This window comes from Glycine soja, unplaced genomic scaffold (assembly GCF_004193775.1).
Source record: "Glycine soja cultivar W05 unplaced genomic scaffold, ASM419377v2 tig00018341_1_pilon, whole genome shotgun sequence".
NCBI classification, from domain to species: domain Eukaryota; kingdom Viridiplantae; phylum Streptophyta; class Magnoliopsida; order Fabales; family Fabaceae; genus Glycine; species Glycine soja.
The window spans coordinates 72,615-94,348 of NW_021143727.1; the positions used below are offsets into that span (position 1 = coordinate 72,615).

General features: G+C 42.6%; 1 non-coding gene across 1 annotated transcript; it reads left to right on the top strand.

The window, feature by feature from the left end:
* Window positions 1-20,627: 20,627 nt before the first annotated feature.
* LOC114404282 lies at window positions 20,628-20,734 on the top strand. Its single transcript, XR_003664889.1, has one exon. It is a non-coding gene; the product is annotated as a small nucleolar RNA R71 (small nucleolar RNA).
* Window positions 20,735-21,734: the final 1,000 nt, after the last annotated feature.

Here is a 21,734-nt window from a genome sequence, read left to right on the forward strand (position 1 = left end):
ATTCATGGGGCTCCGAATAAAAGTGGAGAATGGAGAATTGGCGAACAGGGCTAGGCAAGTAATTCGCGGGGCTCCACACTCGTTGGTGGAGGATACATGAATGACAATCAATTCATGGGGCTCCGAATAAAAGTGGAGAATGGAGAATTGGCGAACAACACTAGGCAATCAATTCGCTGAGCTCCAGACTCGTTGGTGGAGGATGCATGAATGACAATCAATTCATGGGGCTCTGAATAAAAGTGGAGAATGGAGAATTGCCGAACAGAGCTAGGCAATCATTTCGCGGGGCTGCAGACTCGTTGGTGGAGGATGCATGAATGACAATCAATTCATGGGGCTTCGAATAAAAGTGGAGAATGGAGAATTGGCGAACAGCGCTAGGCGATCAATTCGCGGGGCTCCAGACTCGTTGGTGGAGGATGCATGAATGAAATTCAATTCATGGGGCTTTGAATAAAAGTGGAGAATGGAGAAATGGTGAACAACGCTAGGCAATCAATTCGCGGGGCTCCACACTCGTTGGTGGAGGATGCATGAATGACAATCAATTCATGGGGCTCCGAATAAAACTGGAGAATGGAGAATTGGCGAACAGGGCTAGGCAAGCAATTCGCGGGGCTCCAGACTCGTTGGTGGAGGATACATGAATGACAATCAATTCATGGGGCTCTGAATAAAAGTGGAGAATGGAGAATTGGCGAACAGCACTAGGCAATCAATTCGCTGAGCTCCAGACTCGTTGGTGGAGGATGCATGAATGACAATCAATTCATGGGGCTCCGAATAAAAGTGGAGAATGGAGAATTGGATAACAGCGCTAGGCAATCAATTCGCGGGGCTCCAGACTCGTTGGTGGCGGATGCATGAATGACAATCAATTCATGGGGCTCCGAATAAAAGTGGAGCATGGAGAATTGGCGAACAGCGCTAGGCAATCAATTCGCGGGGCTCCACACTCGTTGGTGGAGAATGCATGAATGACAATCAATTCATGGGGCTCCGAATAAAAGTGGAGAATGGAGAATTGGCGAACAGGGCTAGGCAAGTAATTCGCGGGGCTCCACACTCGTTGGTGGAGGATACATGAATGACAATCAATTCATGGGGCTCCGAATAAAAGTGGAGAATGGAGAATTGGCGAACAACACTAGGCAATCAATTCGCTGAGCTCCAGACTCGTTGGTGGAGGATGCATGAATGACAATCAATTCATGGGGCTCCGAATAAAAGTGGAGAATGGAGAATTGGATAACAGCGCTAGGCAATCAATTCGCGGGGCTCCAGACTCGTTGGTGGCGGATGCATGAATGACAATCAATTCATGGGGCTCCGAATAAAAGTTGAGCATGGAGAATTGGCGAACAACGCTAGGCAATCAATTCGCGGGGATCATGACTCGTTGGTGGAGAATGCATGAATGACAATCAATTCATGGGGCTCCGAATAAAAGTGGAGAATGGAGAATTGGCGAACAGCGCTAGGCAATCAATTCACGGGGCTCCAGACTCGTTGGTGGAGGATGTATGAATGACAACCAATTCATGGGGCTTCGAATAAAATTGGAGAATGGAGAATTGGCGAACAGCGCTAGACAATCAATTCGCGGGGCTCCAGACACGTGGGTGGAGGATCCATGTATGACAATCAGTTCATGGGGCTCCGAAATAAAGTAGAGAATGGAGAATTGGCGAACAGTGCTAGGCATTCAATTCGTGGGGCTCCAGACTCGTTGGTGGAGGATGCATGAATGACAGTCAATTCATGGGGCTCCGAATAAAAGTGGAGAATGGAGAATTGGCGAACAGCGCTAGGCAATCAATTTGCGGGGCTCCACACTCGTTGGTGGAGGATGCATGAATGACAGTCAATTCATGGGGCTCCGAATAAAAGTGGAGAATGGAGAATTGGCGAACAGCACTTGGCAATCAATTCGCGGGGCTCCAGACTCGTTGGTGGAGGATGCATTAATTACATTCAATTCATGGTGCTCCGAATTAAAGTGGAGAATGGAGAATTGGCGAACAGTGCTAGGCAATCAATTCGCGGGGCTCCAGACTCGTTGGTGGAGGATGCATGAATGACAATCAATTCATGGGGCTCTGAATAAAAGTGGAGAATGGAGAAATGGTAAACAACGCTAGGCAATCAATTCGCGGGGCTCCACACTCGTTGGTGGAGGATGCATGAATGAAAATAAATTCATGGGGCTCCGAATAAAAGTGGAGAATGGAGAATTGGCGAACAGGGCTAGGCAAGCAATTCGCGGGGCTCCACACTCGTTGGTGGAGGATGCATGAATGACAGTCAATTCATGGGGCTCCGAATAAAAGGGGAGAATGGAGAATTGGCGAACAGCACTTGGCAATCAATTCGCGGGGCTCCAGACTCGTTGGTGGAGGATGCATGAATTACATTCAATTCATGGTGCTCCGAATAAAAGTGGAGAATGGAGAATTGGCGAACAGCGCTAGGCAATCAATTCACTGGGCTCCAGACTCGTTGGTGGACGATGCATGAATGACAATCAATTCATGGGGCTCCGAATAAAAGTGGAGAATGGAGAATTGGATAACAACGCTAGGCAATCAATTCGCGGGGCTCCAGACTCGTTGGTGGCGGATGCATAAATGACAATCAATTCATGAGGCACCGAATAAAAGTGGAGAATGGAGAATTGGCGAACAGCGCTAGGCAATCAATTCGCGGGGATCCAGACTCGTTGGTGGAGGATGCATGAATGACAATCAATTCATGGGGATCCGAGTAAAAGTGGAGAATGGAGAATTGGCGAGCAGAGCTAGGCAATCAATTCGCGGGGCTTCAGACTCGTTGGTGGAGGATGCATGAATAACAATCAATTCATGGGGCTCCGAATAAAAGTGGAGAATGGAGAATTGGCGACAGCGCTAGGCAATCAATTCGCGGGGCTCCAGACTTGTTGGTGGAGGATGCATGAATGAAATTCAATTCATGGGGCTTTGAATAAAAGTGGAGCATGGAGAATTGGCGAACAACGCTAGGCAATCAATTCGCGGGGATCCAGATTCGTTGGTGGAGGATGCATGAATGACAATCAATTCATGGGGATCCGAGTAAAAGTGGAGAATGGAGAATTGGCGAACAGCGGTAGGCAATCAATTCGCGGGGCTCCACACTCGTTGGTGGAGAATGCATGAATGACAATCAATTCATGTGGCTCCGAATAAAAGTGGAGCATGGAGAATTGGCGAACAGCGCTAGGCAATCAATTCGCGGGGCTCCACACTCGTTGGTGGAGAATGCATGAATGACAATCAATTCATGGGGCTCAGAATAAAAGTGGAGAATGGAGAATTGGCGAACAGGGCTAGGCAAGTAATTCGCGGGGCTCCACACTCGTTGGTGGAGGATACATGAATGACAATCAATTCATGGGGCTCCGAATAAAAGTGGAGAATGGAGAATTGGATAACAGCGCTAGGCAATCAATTCGCGGGGCTCCAGACTCGTTGGTGGCGGATGCATGAATGACAATCAATTCATGGGGCTCCGAATAAAAGTGGAGAATGGAGAATTGGAGAACAGCGCTAGGCAATCAATTCGCGGGGCTCCAGACTCGTTGGTGGAGGATGCATGAATGAAATTCAATTCATGGGGCTTTGAATAAAAGTGGAGAATGGAGAAATGGTGAACAACGCTAGGCAATCAATTCGCGGGGCTCCACACTCGTTGGTGGAGGATGCATGAATGACAATCAATTCATGGGGCTCCGAATAAAAGTGGAGAATGGAGAATTGGATAACAACGCTAGGCAATCAATTCGCGGGGCTCGAGACTCGTTGGTGGCGGATGCATAAATGACAATCAATTCATGGGGCACCGAATAAAAGTGGAGAATGGAGAATTGGCGAACAGCGCTAGGCAATCAATTCGCGGGGATCCAGACTCGTTGGTGGAGGATGCATGAATGACAATCAATTCATGGGGATCCGAGTAAAAGTGGAGAATGGAGAATTGGCGAGCAGAGCTAGGCAATCAATTCGCGGGGCTTCAGACTCGTTGGTGGAGGATGCATGAATAACAATCAATTCATGGGGCTCCGAATAAAAGTGGAGAATGGAGAATTGGCGACAGCGCTAGGCAATCAATTCGCGGGGCTCCAGACTTGTTGGTGGAGGATGCATGAATGAAATTCAATTCATGGGGCTTTGAATAAAAGTGGAGCATGGAGAATTGGCGAACAACGCTAGGCAATCAATTCGCGGGGATCCAGATTCGTTGGTGGAGGATGCATGAATGACAATCAATTCATGGGGATCCGAGTAAAAGTGGAGAATGGAGAATTGGCGAACAGTGGTAGGCAATCAATTCGCGGGGCTCCACACTCGTTGGTGGAGAATGCATGAATGACAATCAATTCATGTGGCTCCGAATAAAAGTGGAGCATGGAGAATTGGCGAACAGCGCTAGGCAATCAATTCGCGGGGCTCCACACTCGTTGGTGGAGAATGCATGAATGACAATCAATTCATGGGGCTCAGAATAAAAGTGGAGAATGGAGAATTGGCGAACAGGGCTAGGCAAGTAATTCGCGGGGCTCCACACTCGTTGGTGGAGGATACATGAATGACAATCAATTCATGGGGCTCCGAATAAAAGTGGAGAATGGAGAATTGGCGAACAGCGCTAGGCAATCAATTCACTGGGCTCCAGACTCGTTGGTGGAGGATGTATGAATGACAACCAATTCATGGGGCTCCGAATATAATTGGAGAATGGAGAATTGGCGAACAGCGCTAGACAATCAATTCGCGGGGCTCCAGACACGTTGGTGGAGGATGCATGTATGACAATCAGTTCATGGGGCTCCGAAAAAAAGTGGAGAATGGAGAATTGGCGAACAGGGCTAGGCAAGTAATTCGCGGGGCTCCACACTCGTTGGTGGACGATGCATGAATGACAATCAATTCATGGGGCTCCGAATAAAAGTGGAGAATGGAGAATTGGATAACAACGCTAGGCAATCAATTCGCGGGGCACCAGACTCGTTGGTGGCGGATGCATAAATGACAATCAATTCATGGGGCTCCGAATAAAAGTGGAGCATGGAGAATTGGCGAACAGCGCTAGGCAATCAATTCGCGGGGATCCAGACTCGTTGGTGGAGGATGCATGAATGACAATCAACTCATGGGGCTCCGAATAAAAGTGGAGAATGGAGAATTGGCGAACAGCGCTAGGCAATCAATTCGCGGGGCTCCAGACTCGTTGGTCGAGGATGCATGAATGACAATCAATTCATGTGGCTCCGAATAAAAGTGGAGAATGGAGAATTGGCGAGCAGAGCTAGGCAATCAATTTGCGAGGCTCCAGACTTGTTGGTGGAGGATGCATGAATGAAATTCAGTTCATGGGGCTTTGAATAAAAGTGGAGAATGGAGAAATGGTAAACAACGCTAGGCAATCAATTCGCGGGGCTCCACACTCGTTGGTGGAGGATGCATGAATGAAAATCAATTCATGGGGCTCCGAATAAAACTGGAGAATGGAGAATTGGCGAACAGGGCTAGGCAAGCATTTCGCGGGGCTCCACACTCGTTGGTGGAGGATACATGAATGACAATCAATTCATGGGGCTCCGAATAAAAGTGGAGAATGGAGAATTGGCGAACAGCACTAGGCAATCAATTCGTGGGGCTCCAGACTCGTTGGTGGCGGATGCATGAATGACAATCAATTCATGGTGCTCCGAATAAAAGTGGAGCATGGAGAATTGGCGAACAGCGCTAGGCAATCAATTCGCGGGGCTCCAGACTTGTTGGTGGAGGATGCATGAATGAAATTCAGTTCATGGGGCTTTGAATAAAAGTGGAGAATGGAGAAATGGTAAACAATGCTAGGCAATCAATTCGCGGGGCTCCACACTCGTTGGTGGAGGATGCATGAATGAAAATCAATTCATGGGGCTCCGAATAAAACTGGAGAATGGAGAATTGGCGAACAGGGCTAGGCAAGCAATTCGCGGGGCTCCACACTCGTTGGTGGAGGATACATGAATGACAATCAATTCATGGGGCTCCGAATAAAAGTGGAGAATGGAGAATTGGCGAACAGCACTAGGCAATCAATTCGCGGGGCTCCAGACTCGTTGGTGGCGGATGCATGAATGACAATCAATTCATGGTGCTCCGAATAAAAGTGGAGCATGGAGAATTGGCGAACAGCGCTTGACAATCAATTCGCGGGGATCCAGACTCGTTGGTGGAGGATGCATGAATGACAATCAATTCATGGGGCTCCGAATAAAAGTGGAGAATGGAGAATTGGCGAACAGCGCTAGGCAATCAATTCACGGGGCTCCAGACTCGTTGGTGGAGGATGTATGAATGACAACCAATTCATGGGGCTCCGAATATAATTGGAGAATGGAGAATTGGCGAACAGCGCTAGACAATCAATTCGCGGGGCTCCAGACACGTTGGTGGAGGATGCATGTATGACAATCAGTTCATGGGGCTCCGAAAAAAAGTGGAGAATGGAGAATTGGCGAACAGTGCTAGGCATTCAATTCGTGGGGCTCCAGACTCGTTGGTAGAGGATGCATGAATGACAGTCATTTCATGGGGCTCCGAATAAAAGTGGAGAATGGAGAATTGGCGAACAGCGCTAGGCAATCAATTCGCGGGGCTGCACACTCGTTGGTGGAGGATGCATGAATGAATATCAATTCATGGGGATCCGAGTAAAAGTTTAGAATGGAGAATTGGCGAACAGCGCTAGGCAATCAATTCGCGGGGCTCCACACTCGTTGGTTGAGGATGCATGAATGACAGTCAATTCATGGGGCTCCGAATAAAAGTGGAGAATGGAGAATTGGCGAACAGCACTTGGCAATCAATTCGCGGGGCTCCAGACTCGTTGGTGGAGGATGCATGAATTACATTCAATTCATGGTGCTCCGAATAAAAGTGGAGAATGGAGAATTGCCTAATAGCGCTAGGCAATCAATTCGCGGGGCTCCACACTCGTTGGTGGAGGATGCATGAATTAAAATCAATTCATGGGGCTCCGAGTAAAAGTTGAGAATGGAGTATTGGCAAACAGCGCTAGGCAATCAATTCGCGGGGCTCCAAACTCGTTGGTGGAGGATGCATGAATGACAATCAATTCATGGGGATCCGAATAAAAGTGGAGAATGGAGAATTGGCAAACAGCGCTAGGCAATCAATTCGCGGGGCTCCAGACTCGTTGGTGGAGGACATATGAACAGCGCTAGGCAATCAATTCATGGGCCTCCGAACAAGATTTGTTGGCTGGACCGAATGGTCCACTGGGTTTTTTCCACCTAAAAAGGGCAAACATGCTTTTTGCAAAGAAAAATAAATCATTCGTGAGAGCGCCATATCTTAGAGAAACCATATACTCATGCAAAGGGTAATTTTCCTTGTAACCGAAAATGAAGGGTAGGATGTCAACATTTAGCTTTGAAATGAACATTCAGGGGAAACATCGGGTTAAGCTGAAACTGGGAATAGATCACTCATAATGTATAAAAACTCACACAGGCAAGTGTTTTACCCTAACCCCAAACCATAACTGCACCATGACTTTATTTTGCACATGATTTCCTATCGAATCAAAGATCACACGTACGATCACGGATCAATAGGATTTTCTCGAGAGTAGTGTTTTTGGAGAGGAAGCTGGGTGTTTCGGTCTTTTCCTCTTTGTTTATGTGGGGCGGGATATCGCCAGTCGAGAATGACTTTGAATGGCAATTCGAAAGGAAGAACCACCAAAAAATGGGTTTTCCTTTGCCGGCAGTCAGTTAGCTTGTCGAAAATTTATCTGGTCTGAAGATCTTCTGTTCTCTTTTCTTTCATTGATTGGGAATTACTCTGTTTTCCTCCGATTTTTTTCATTTTTACTTCCTTCCGATCTTCGATCGGGAATCCTTCTTTTCCTTTCTTTTCATTTTTTCCTTTTCTTTATTTTCATTTTTTCCTTTTTTTTTCTTTTCATTTCTTCCTTTTCTTTCTTTTCATTTCTCCTTCTTCATTCCTTTCTTTGGGAAATCAGGTTTTAGCATTCTATTTGATCTCCCTTGAGGAGATTCCGCTGTCCTTTGCTTCGGGGGAAAGGATGAGGATTCTTTTTTATAGGCCAAGGTTCAAAAAGTCTAAGGTTGTGTCTCAATGGGGTCTTTTATCGTGGGAGCCCGATCTTGATATCTGGGGCAAAACAAATTCGTGTGTCAAGGTTTCGGTCTCGGGCCGAACTTCCATATTATTCCACAAGGCACGTGCAACAATGATGATTTGGATACAATGTGCAAAATTAGTCATGGCCACAGCCAGGTGGGCACTCAAGCATCCCGTTTATGGCATTGTGATATTACGGTTGGGAATTTACACAAACAGACCCAACGTTTCCAAATTATGTTCTTTCATCAGTTCAATGAATTCATCCATTCTTATCTCGGTTATTCAGTAAAATAAACTCTTAGCGTCAGTCCCTTGTTTCCAAAAGATACGTTTGCTATCTACGAATGACTTATGCTTCCTACGACCATAACATGTCGACCTTCGAGGTCTTCCTTTCTTTTTCTTTTTGTTTCATTTTTATGTTCACAAAAACTATACATCCATTGCCATTTACGAGAAAACTTTTCTTTGTACACCTTCATTCCTATACATGACAAACTTTTTCTATACACGCATTAGAACTCTTTTTCTTGACGTCAACACGGTCTATATACAAACCCTATTCATGCTCAAAGATTTCTTTTTTTTTCGTTTTTTTCCACACATACCCGTAGTTTATACAAAAGTTTCTGTATATACACTCGTCGCTCATACACACACGAATTTCTTTTCACACATTATTTACACACACAAAATCCTTCTATACACATTTTCTTTTACATATATAAAAAACTCTTTTCTTTTCTTTGTATACATAGACACGACATTCGTTCACAACACTTTATTTTTGGCGTTATCATGATTTTTTGTTCATTTTACTTTTAGGACGACGTTCCTAAATGAAAAACTCTACACGGTTCCGGAATTTCAACAAACACTATTGACAACAACGAAGTAAGCACTAACCCAATAGTCCAAACAAAATATATGCACAAAACAAATGACAATCACAACAACAAAAAACAAACGTTAGTCCCTCAAGTCATAGAAATAAAATAACATGTAAATGATAAAGGATGAAACATAAAAAGAACATGAATCTGGGGATCTCACGGTCATGTGGCTCCGCATGCCACCGGACTCTTGGGTTACGGTAACTAAAAGTGTGGTGGTCGACAAAAGCAGGGCTTTTGCTCCTACGTATCCTCAATTTGTGATGAGGAACTCAGACCTACATAGTTCTTGATAACTGTGATACTAAAAATAGTCTCGGTGTTTTCTTCACTAAAATGCGAACATGCTTTAGTAAAGAGACAAAACTTCCAATTGATCAGAGCAACATATGCTTTTTTTTTTTTGAAAAATGATGTGTCTATCAGGGAAGGAGAGTATGCTGATGAAATTTTCTCATAACCATAAATGAGATTTTGGATGTTAGCATTTCGTTTCTAAACGACCATATAGAGGAAACACTGGGTCCAACAAAGATAGGAGAAAATCACTCAAAGTGTATCAATCTCACACAGGTAAGTGTTTTATCCTAATTCCGAACCATAGATATGTCATGACTTGATCTTGCAAATCATTTCCTATCAAATCAAAGATTACATGCGTGATCATGGATCAATAGGACTTATTTTGGGAATGGTTTTTAGGTGGGGAATTTGGCTTTGAGTGTTTTTGCCTTTTCCTCTTCTGTTTTTGTTTAGTGCGTGGCGAGAAAGTCGCTAGCGCACAGGATTTTGTCGGCAATCAAAGGGAGAGGACCACTTTAGGTCGTGGTTTCCCTTTTCTTGTTTACTTGGTGACAATTATGTATTGTTCAGATATTGTCTGGTCCAAAGACCTTTCTAGATGTTTCTTCTGTTTTCTTCCGATCCTTGATCGGGAATTTTCTTTCCTTTTTTTGCTTTCTCCCACTCTTTGATTGGGAATTTTTCTTTTCTTTTTTTTTTTGTTGTTTTCTGAGGGCAAGGATTGACATTCTCACCCTGGGTCAAGGTTTATGATAAGTTGGGATTTTGGCTCAAGGCTTATAGAACGGCTGGTCATGATATATGTCAGGGTTTGGCCAGCGGTTCGGGGATAAAGGGGATGTCCTACATTATTTCCATGATACACATGCAACAATGATGATTAGGAATTTTTATGCAAAGCTGGTCATGCATGCACCCATGTGGACACTCAAGCATCAAGTTTTTATGGTCATGTGACACTAGGGCTCAAGATTCATTTTCCCTATTTTAAGTCAACCCAGTGTTTCCAAAATATGTTCTTTTATCATGCATTCATCCGAGTCCATTTTGGGCGTTCGGAAAATTTTCACAGCATTCACTCTTCAGGTGTATACACATTTTTTTCAAAAACTGGTTAAGATCAGTAAAATCTTTCAAAGAAAAGTTGGAAATTATCTCTTTTCACAAGCATGTTGTTTTTTAGCTAGACAACTTTTTTTATTATTATTATTTTTTTTTCTTCCTTCTTTTTCTTTTCTTGCTCGCTCTTTTTTTTCATGAGGTATTTTGCTACCTAAACATACGTATATTTTTGTGAGGTATTTTGCTATATACATGCGTGTCCAAGGTATGTTGCTACCTAAACATACATATATATGTTTTGTGAGATATTTTTGCTATATACATGCATATCCAAGGTATCTTGCTACCTAAACATACATATATATATTTTGTGAAGTTTTTTTGCTACATACATGCATATCCAAGGTATCTTTCTACCTAAACATACATATATATATTTTGTGAAGTATTTTTTGCTACATACATGCATATCCAAGGTATCTTTCTACCTAAACATACCTAAACATGCATCATGAGCAACTAGGTGTGTCCTGCTATGACTTGAGAAATAAATGTGATCAAATAACAAGCAGAGATTTAAAAGGTACTAGGTTGCCTCCTAGTAGCGCTTCTTTAACGTCTTGAGCTGGATGCGTGATGGCTTGTCGGTCACGGACCTAGTACTTTGCTTACCTTTGGCTTTGGACTTGGTCGGCCATGGGTCGTAAGCAACGCTTTAACCTTTTTGTGGATGAGCTGAGGTAAACTCTAGAGGTGGTGGCGGTGCGTTTGTTGCCCGTTGCCGGCCATCCCTTGGCTACTGTGGTGTTTCGCCCTGCGCCTGCCTGGGGGAGCAGTACTTCTTGATGAAAGCTCGATTAGTAGGGGGCCTGATGACCTTGCTGGGGTGATAGGCACTCCGTAGAACTGACAGAGGCCCGTAATTAGAGCTTGGCAACTCCAAGACCCAGTTGGACTTCTTCGGGTCCATTGGGTGTCTTGCGGGCGCGATCCCTCCAAACAATAGATGACATCAGAAATCAGTTGAGCGATGTGCATACTTACCTATGTCATGATGACGTGACCTTGTCGGGGGGAATGGGCACCCTGTAGGACTACAGAGGCCCGTAACCAGAGCTGGAAACCCCAGGGCCCTGTTGGACTTCTCCGGGTCCACTGGGTGTCTTTGTGGGTGCGATTCCTGCAAACAAAAGATGGTATCAGAAATCAGTTGAACCATATGTATACTTTCCTACGTCACGATGGCATGACCTAGCTAGGGGAACGGGCACCCTGTAGGACTGACAGAGGCCCGTAACCAGAGCTGGAAACCCCAGGGCCCTGTTGGACTTCTTCGTGTCCACGGGGTGTCTTGTGGGCGCGATCCCTATGTCACGATGGCATGACCTCGCTGGGGGGACGGGCACCCTGTAGGACTGACAGAGGCCCGTAACCAGAGCTGGAAACCCCAGGGACCTATTGGACTTCTTCGGGTCCATTGGGCATCTTGTGGGTGCGATCCCTACAAACAATAGATGACATTAGAAATCAATTGAGCCATGTGCATACTTACTGTCGCAACCTACCTCATGCATACATTTTAAAACGCACTAAAAGCAACAAAGAGTTTATATACACAAGAACATAAAAAATAAAGGGAAACCAACAAAGGAGAAAGTCATGATAAAACATTGCACGAGATTAGAAGGCCTAACCCTCTAAAAATAGTCCCCAGTGGAGTCGCCAACTGTCGCAACCTACCCTTCGGCGGGAGGGCGACGCGTGACTTGCGGGATGCATGTTCCATGAAAGGAATACGCGCGGAGTCGCCACCAACGTTTATTTGAGGAAAACGTCAGAAAAACCGGAAAAGATGCGATCTACGAACTTTTAAGTAAAAGGCTCGGGAGTTGTATTTACGCACGGGGAAGGTATTAGCACCCCACACGTCCGTCATAAGAGACGGCAGCCTTTAATCAAATGTGCAAACATGACTTTAATTTTTACGTTCCCTTTTACGTTCTTATATCTTTTATACCTTTTTTATATTTTCCTCTTTTTGTGGTCGACAAGGGTGTTTCCCTTTGCTCCTACGTATTCCTCAATTGGGATGAGGAAATCAGACCTACGTAGTTCTTTCTTATGCGTGAATCAAGTGATTCTTTTTTACTTGAAAGGTGATCATTTTAAGGCGTTGGACCTTAAAAATAATCCATTTTACTTAGTAAGAAACAGAAATGATAAACTTTCAAAATCCTATTTTTGTGGACGAGCTTGACTAGGCGAGTCGATTTTAGCCTTAGTTTCACTTTAGTTATTAGTCAATTCAATTAAGAATGAGAAATCCCAAAGAGAAAACGTCCGATTGATTTTCCGCTTTATTTTACTAAAAGGTATTTTTTATTATTATATTATTATTTTACCTCTCTTTTTTATTTCCAACGTGGTTACGGCACGACCGAACGGTCAGAATTCATTTTAACTGAAATTAACGGATGATACAATTCAAACGATCGGTGGAAATTTATTTTATTTTTAGATTAAGCGAGAAATGACTGATCGAGGCCGTACCCGAATCAAATAAACATGAAAATGCAATAACTAGGAAGTGATCCTAGGTCGTTTCCCAACGAGCAGTGACAAACCAAATGTTCATAATATACTTGCAGTAACAGTAACGATTGGGGGGGTTTGTTTGTTTTGTGATTAAAGAGCAGAACAAGTAAACTGGAATACGAAACTACTAATATTAAAAACGGGTTGTTTCCTCTGATTCAGAAGTCATTCTCTTATCCTGGGTTATGGAGAATTCGTCCCTAACAGTCAACCACTTAATCCAACCCTATGTCAATTTACTAAGCGAAAATCAACTTAGGGTTTTCAATACGTAATTAGGCACCACATACACCAGTTAGCCCTTCGTCCATTAAGCATGAACGCAAGTTAGGCTCAGAGGCAATTAATTGAACACAAAGCGTGCACTGATTAATATTCACGAATTTGGGATACTGGTGAAGGGAGAACTGCCAGGAAACCACATTACAAGCGAAACCTCAAAGAGAGTTGGGCTTCGTCCTCAAAAGGAAACAACACCAGAAAATCTAGCCTTCCATGGATTCAAATAGAAAACGCAATTGAAACATGAAGCAGAAACGTAAATGAACGGAAACGTAAATGAACAGAAACGTAAACGAACAGAAATGTAAAATGGAACAGAAACGTAAATGAGAGTAGAAGAAGAAGCAAGAACGAAATTGTAATTAGAAGCAGGAAACGTAAAATTGCATTACGAACTCAGAAGCATCAAAACCGAAAAATGAAAACCCTAAAACAAAGCTCTGAATAATGAATAGCATAACAGCCCCCTTGCACGAATCCCAAGGCAGCTATTTAAAAAGAGTCACTCAAAGTCACTGGGCCCTATTACAATACTCTGGCCCAAAACGAAATAAACACTGAACAACATAAAATAAAATTGCGAAATTTCCTAATTTGAAATTTACTAAGGTAAGCGCTGCTTTATTTGTCCTCTTCAAGTCCACAACTAAAATCCGGATTAAGCCCAATGTTTCATTAATTCCTGAAATTAGATTAAAAACATCAAATTAGCTAAATGAGCCCAAATAATAAAACTGCCTAATTAATTGACAATTAAGACCAATCAATAATTAAAATGGTGCAAAAAGGGTTTAGAAAATAGAAGAAAATGATGGCACATCAAAACCCCCCATACTTAGCCTTTTGCACTCCTGGGCAAAATGAAACAAAGAACAAAATCCAAGGATATCAAAGAGAGACAAACAAACACATTCATATATTTCTCAATGAACATCAAGGAATGAAAGGAATGGGTAACATCTAACATAAGGAGATTCAAAAAGTCAAGACATTCATGAAAATCATCCAAGCAACCCAATCATGGCAAAATAGTTAATCAGCTCAAGAATGAAAAGTGATAAAGCCTCACAAGATATACACTCTATCTCTCAAGTGTCTAGGCTACTATTTACCCTCAAAGCACCCATGAAAGCAAACACCACATAGACTTGGCAAGATTCTAAAATTGACAATCAACCCACAAACACAAGCACATGAGGATCAAAAGGTCTTTTAAGGTTGTAATGGGGCCAAGGACAAGGTATGGAGAAATATGGAATAAGTGGCTAAATCCCAAAGGAATAGAGGAGCAAAGGGGAATAAGTGCATATTAAGAAAAAAAAATAAGAAAATAAAAAGAAGTAAAGATAAAATTTAAACATGAAGAGTAGAACCTAGAGTTTCATCATTCTTGTGCCATTTAAGATCTTATTCACTCAACTTTATTGCTTTTCTTTTTCTTTTTTTCGATATTTTTTTTCGATTTTTTTTTTTTTACTCTATAGCCTTTGAGAAACAACATTTCATTCAGCATGTCCAACATTTAACCAATATACAATGTACATCAAGTATGGCCCAAAATTCATCATGAAGCATAGCCAACAAAACAAGTTGTCCAATGAAACAAAAACCCCCCACACTTATTCCCAAAACAATTCCAAAGCTCCAAAATTCCTTAAGGATATGGTAATATCATGGTTTTTCACTTAAGGCTTGTAGTGAGCTTCAAAACAAGGAAAGGGAAACAAGGCTCAAAAGGGCTATCAAAGGAATTAATTCAAGGTAAGTCCATTTGGCTAGAAGCTTATAAGAACAAAATTGCCTCAATCATTTCCAAATATGCATGTGAATTGGGACGCATCAACAAGAATCAAGCCAAGGCTATTGTGCAAGCAATCAATGGGGCAAAACACACCAAATGATTATGATGATGGATGGCTTAAATTCTCACAAAGGTAAAATCATCACTTTCAAATTGAGCTTTCAAAACTATCATGACATGTCGAGAAGAATCAAGGATTTCAAGTCACAAAATGTCAAGAACTTTTATTTTCAAAACAATTACCCATTTCTTGAACATATCCTATAATTCAAAGAAAAACATGCAAAGTCGTACGTGCACACAAAATTGACCCAAAATATTAAACTAAAAATCCGACGAAACTAACAACATTAACAAATTAACACAACTAACAAATTAACAAAACCAACAAAACTAGCAAAATCAAAGAACACTCCCCCCCATACTTAAACAACACATTGTCCTCAATGTAGCACAATTAAAAGATTAAAAACAATTAAATCATCAAAGAGAATTGGACAAGTGTAATAAAAGCAAAGAAGGAGATAGGAAAAGAAAAACTCCCTAAGTCATGGTGGAGGAAGAGTAGGGTGGAGTAAGGAAGTCTCTTCCACCACTACGTCCACTAAAGAAGGGTTCATGAGGAATTGCTTAAGTCGATGTCCGTTGACCTTGAAGCTCTTGTTTGTGGAGTCGCTTTTGATCTCAACTGTACCATAAGGAAAAACATTAGTAACAACAAAAGGACCAATCCACTTAGACCTCAACTTACCACTCATGAGTCCAAGCCTAGAATTATACAATAACACTTTTTGCCCAACCACAAAGTCTTTTTTAACTATCATGCTATCATGGAACTTCTTGGTCTTTTCTTTGTAGAACTTGGCATTCTCGTAGGCTTCTAGGCGGATTTCATCTAACTCACTCAGTTGCAACTTCCTTTCCTCGCCAGCTTGATCCATAGAGAAGTTGCAAGTCTTCACTGCCCAGTATGCTTTGTGCTCAATTTCCACTGGAAGATGACATGCCTTTCCAAAGACAACCCGATAAGGAGACATTCCTATGGGTGCTTTGTAGGCAGTCCGATGTGCCCAGAGAGCATCATCAAGCCTGGTACTCCAATCTTTCCTGCTTGGCTGCACAATCTTCTCTAGAATTCTCTTGATTTCCCTGTTAGAAATTTCTGCCTGTCCATTAGTCTGGGGGTGGTATGGTGTGGATACCCTGTGTACCACCCCGTACTTTTTAAGCAGGGCATGTATTGTCCTGTTGCAAAAATGGGTTCCTTGATCACTAACAATTGCTTTAGGTACTCCAAACCTGCAAAACAGATTAAACCTGACAAAGTCTGCGACAACTTTAGCATCATTAGTTCTAGTGGGCTTGGCTTCCACCCATTTTGAAACATAGTCAACTGCAAGGAGAATGTAAACATAACCAAAAGAGACAGGAAAAGGACCCATGAAATCTATACCCTAGACATCAAACACCTCACAAAATAGCATAGGTTGCTGAGGCATTTGTTGTCGCCATGTAAGTGTATTTCCTGCTCTCTGACACTGCTCACAAGTGCTGCAAATCTTCCACGCATCTTTAAAGATGGTGGGCCAATAAAAACCACAATCAAGCACTTTGCGAGCTGTCCTTTGAACACCCAGATGACCTCCCGGTGCGGAAGAATGACAGAACTGCAGGACTGAGTCAGTCTCATGATCTGGAATGCACCGTCTAATGACCTGATCACTGCACAATTTCCACAAGTAGGGGTCATCCCAAATAAAATGCTTAGCATCACTTTTAATTTTATCTTTTTGGGCCTTAGATGTTAAGGGAGGAAAAACAGAGGCAACTAAATAATTGACAATGTTAGCAAACCAGGGAGTAGAAAGAGAGTCAGAAATACTATACAATATATACAAATGATCATCCGGGAAATCATCCCGAATAGGTGAATCTGCATCAAAGACACGTTCGATCCGACTCAAATGATCAGCAACTAGATTTTGTGCTCCGCTCCTATCACGGATCTCCAAGTCAAACTCTTGGAGCCAGAGCATCCATCGGATCAACCTAGGCTTAGAATCAGCCTTCTTCAACAAGTACTTTGAGCTGCATGGTCAGTATAAACAATAATGCGAGTACCAAGCAAATAAGATCGAAATTTTTCAAGAGCAAAAACTATGGCTAGAAGCTCTTTCTCAGTAGTAGTATAATTTGCTTGGGCAGCATCTAAAGTCCTAGAAGCATAATATATCACCCTGGGCAATTTATCAATTTTCTGAGCAAGGACAGCCCCCAATGCATAATTTGATGCATCACACATAAGCTCAAAAGGGGTTGTCCAGTCGGGTGCCTGGATGATGGGGGTGGTAGTCAGCGCTCTTTTGAGGCAATCAAAAGCCTCTTTGCATCTGTCATTAAAGTCAAACTCCACCTCCTTTTGCAACAAGTTGGACAATGGAAGGGCTACTTTGCTAAAATCCCTTATAAAGCGCCTGTAGAATCCTGCATGACCAAGAAAAGATCGCACCTCTCGCACACAAGAGGGGTAAGGCAATTGTAAAATAACAGAAATTTTTGCAGGATCTACTTCAATACCCTTATTGGAAATAATGTGGCCTAAAACTATACCTTGCTCAACCATAAAATGACATTTTTCAAAATTTAGAACAAGGTTAGTTTCAATGCATCTATTCAAAACTTTTTCCAAACTATTCAAACAACCATCAAAAGAGGATCCATATACAGTGAAATCATCCATAAACACCTCTATGCAATTTTCTAAAAAATCACTGAAAATACTAATCATGCACTGCTGGAAGGTACCAGGGGCATTGCATAGGCCGAAAGGCATCCTCCTATAAGCAAAAGTGCCAAAGGGGCAGGTGAATGTGGTCTTTTCCTGATCCTCAGGAGCAATAGTAATTTGCATATAACCAGAAAAACCATCAAGGAAACAGTAGTGGGATTTACCTGCCAGGCATTCAAGCATCTGGTCAATGAATGGTAGGGGAAAATGGTCCTTTTTGGTAACCTGGTTCAGCCTCCTATAGTCAATGCAGACTCTCCAACTGTTCTGCACCCGAGTAGGAATCAGCTCCTCCTTCTCATTTCTGATCACTGTGAGGCCAGTCTTCTTCGGGACTACCTGGACGGGACTCACCCATTGGCTATCGGAGATAGGATAAATGATTCCAGCTTACAAAAGCTTGGTTATCTCCTTCTTCACTACATCAAGAATCACCGGGTTGAGTCTTCTCTGTGGTTGTCTTACTGGTTTAGCTTCATCCTCTAAATTTATTCGATGCATACATGTGGATGGGCTAATACCAGGAATGTCCGCCAGGGTCCAGCCTATAGCCTTCTTATGCTGCTTGAGAACTGACAACAACTTCTCCTCTTGCTCATCAGCAAGGGAGGCAGATATAATCACTGGAAAACTCTTGCTATCATCCAAGTAAGCGTATTTTAAATTTGATGGCAGAGGCTTCAATTCTGGTGTGGTCGGCTGGACAGTGGTGGAAGGGGATGGTTTCTCAGCCTTTACCTCATAAAGAAAGTCAGAGGTATGTGTACTTCCTGAAACATAGTTAGTCCTATCTGACTCTATAAAATTAATCTCAAGAGGTAAAACACCACCACCAGGCATGCAATCAATATCACTCTCAGATTCACTCTCAGCATCAAATTCAGACATATGATCAAGTACAATTTCAGACTCAATGCATGAAGAGTGAGAGGCATGCAGATTAGAATAAAGATCAGTCATGTATTCATCAACAACATGGTTAATTATTTCAGCACGAAATACAGAAAGATCTTCAAATGGGTATTTCATAGCATCCAGAATATTAAAATGAACAGTTATGTCACCAAATTCCATAGACAGTGTGCCTGCATAAACATCTATCTTAGTTCTAGCAGTTTTCATAAAGGGTCTGCCTAGAATGATGGGAACTGATCCTTGAGAAAATCCATCTTCCATATTCAAGATATAAAAATCAACAGGGAAAATCAGTTCACCAACTCTAACTAAGACATCTTCTATGAAACCAACAGGATAGGCAACACTTCTATTAGCTAAATGAATTACCACATCAGTTGACTGCAAGGGACCTAGCGATAGAGAATTAAAAATCGACAGAGGCATAACACTAACAGAGGCTCCTAAATCTAGCATGGCATTGTCAAACTTACTATTCCCTATAATACAAGGTATGCTGAATGTACCTGGATCTTTGCATTTTTCAGGAATTTGAGGAACAGATTTAACAATCAATACGAAGACATTTATGCCCATGCTAATTCGTTCACTTCCTTTAAGCTTCCGCTTATTAGTGCACAGCTCCTTCAAGAATTTGGCATATCTTGGAATTTGCTTTATTGCATCCAACAGAGGTATGTTTACCTCTACTTTTCTAAACGTTTCCAAGATCTCTTTCTCTGCCTCTTCCATTTTTTTGTTGGAAACTGCTCTTAGAGGGAATGGAAGAGGGGGAATGTGCTGCTTCTGCAAATCAGAATTACCTGTGGAAGAAGATTCACCTGCACAGAAATTGTTAGGTAAAATTTTGTCATCACCTTTTTCTGGAATAGAGTGAAGTTTGGCAGGTTCATTTGCAGATGAGGAAGGTGCTACGGGTTGAGGTCCTTGACATTGCTTTCCCGACCTTAATGAAATGGCACTGACATTTTTGGGATTTTGGACAGCTTGAGAAGGCAGCTTGTCAGAATTTTGGGACTGTTGTTGATTCAATTGGGTAGCCAATTGTCCCATCTGATTGGTTAAGCTCTAAATGGAGGCTCTGGTCTCTTGCTGAAACTGCATGTTCTGCATAGTCATTTGCCTCACAAGTTCTTCGAGGGAAGGTTGTGGAGGGGCCTCAACTGTTGGCTGTTTCTGGGGTTGTTGCTGTTGTTGGATTGGTGGAGGAATGTATGGTCTGCTTGGGCCAGCAGCATTTTGGAAGGAAGGAGCAGGCTGGTGTTGTTGTTGCTGAGGGCTGGACCATCTGAGGTTAGGGTGATTCCTCCATCCAGGGTTGTATCTGTGATCAGGGTTGTATCTGCTGTGGTTGATTTTGTTGCTGAGGTTGAGGAGGTCTATTGTAAATATTTGCAGCATAAGCTTCAGGCTGCTCAATTGCTCCAGGTTGCTGCATGGAAGGGCAAAGGTCTGTATGGTGGTTAGCAGAGGAGCACAAACCACAAACCCTTGCGACAGGTACAGATTTCTGATTCAAGGCCAGCTGGGTTACCAGGTTAACCAATGCATCCAGTTTTCCTTCAAGCTTCTTAGTTTCAGATGATGCAGATGGGTTTGTAGCTACCTCATGCACTCCTCTAATGACTATGGCATCATTTCTGGCGCTAAACTGCTGGGAGTTGGAGGCCATCTTCTCAATTAAATTTCTGGCTTCAGCAGGAGTCATGTCTCCAAGGGCTCCACCACTGGCAGCATCTATCATACTTCTCTCCATATTACTGAGTCCTTCATAAAAATATTGGAGAAGAAGTTGTTCTGAAATCTGATGGTGGGGGCAACTGGCACATAGTTTCTTAAATCTCTCCCAGTACTCATACAGGCTCTCTCCACTGAGTTGTCTAATACCTGAGATATCCTTCCTGATGGCTGTGGTCCTGGAAGCAGGGAAAACTTTCTCTAAGAATACTCTCTTAAGGTCATCCCAGCTCGTGATGGACCTTGGAGCAAGGTAATACAGCCAGTCCTTTGCCACTCCCTCTAATGAATGAGGAAAAGCCTTCAGAAATATGTGATCCTCTTGGACATCTGGGGGTTTCATGGTGGAGCAGACAATGTGAAATTATTTCAAATGTTTGTGCGGGTCTTCACCTGCAAGGCCATGAAACTTTGGAAGCAAATGAATCAGTCCAGTTTTAAGAACATAGGGGACATCCTCATCAGGGTATTGGATTCACAAGCTTTCGTAGGTGAAATCAGGTGCATCCATTTCCCTTAGAGTCCTCTCACGAGGTGGAGGTTGTGCCATGTTCTCAGAATGTGCAAAATCAGAATGGTCAGAATCAGAATGCTCAAAATTATAATGCTCAAGATCAGGATGTTCAAAATCACCAATAACAGAATGCACAGATTCACCAGTTATGGAATGCTCAGAATGATCAAAAGGTATAAAATGATGCCTAACTAATCTATGAAATGTCCTATCTATCTCAGGATCAAAGAGTTGTAAGTCAGATGGATTGCCTCTAGTCATACACTACATTCAGCATGCACACAACTAGTTGCCTTGTCATGTAAATAAAGGTGTAGGTTTGAACTACAACTACCCTCAAATGATATCCAAATGACTTTAAATTTTGTGAGCAACCCTATAAAATGATGAGAAGATAGCACAAAAAATTTCAGACAAAAATTCAAAGTCTAACTATGAAAGCTAAAAATGGTAGGTTAAGAAAAATAAGTGAATAAAACTTGAAAAATAAAAAACTTTTGACAGAATCGCTTTTTTTGGACGATGGAGACCTCAGCGGGCCTATGGCCAGCTGCCATGGCGTAGGAAAGTTTTTTCTACCCCAAATGCATATATAATAATTGCGATTCTGATAACCGGAGCAAAAGTTATGGCCGTTTGAAGTTTTGACAAACACAAA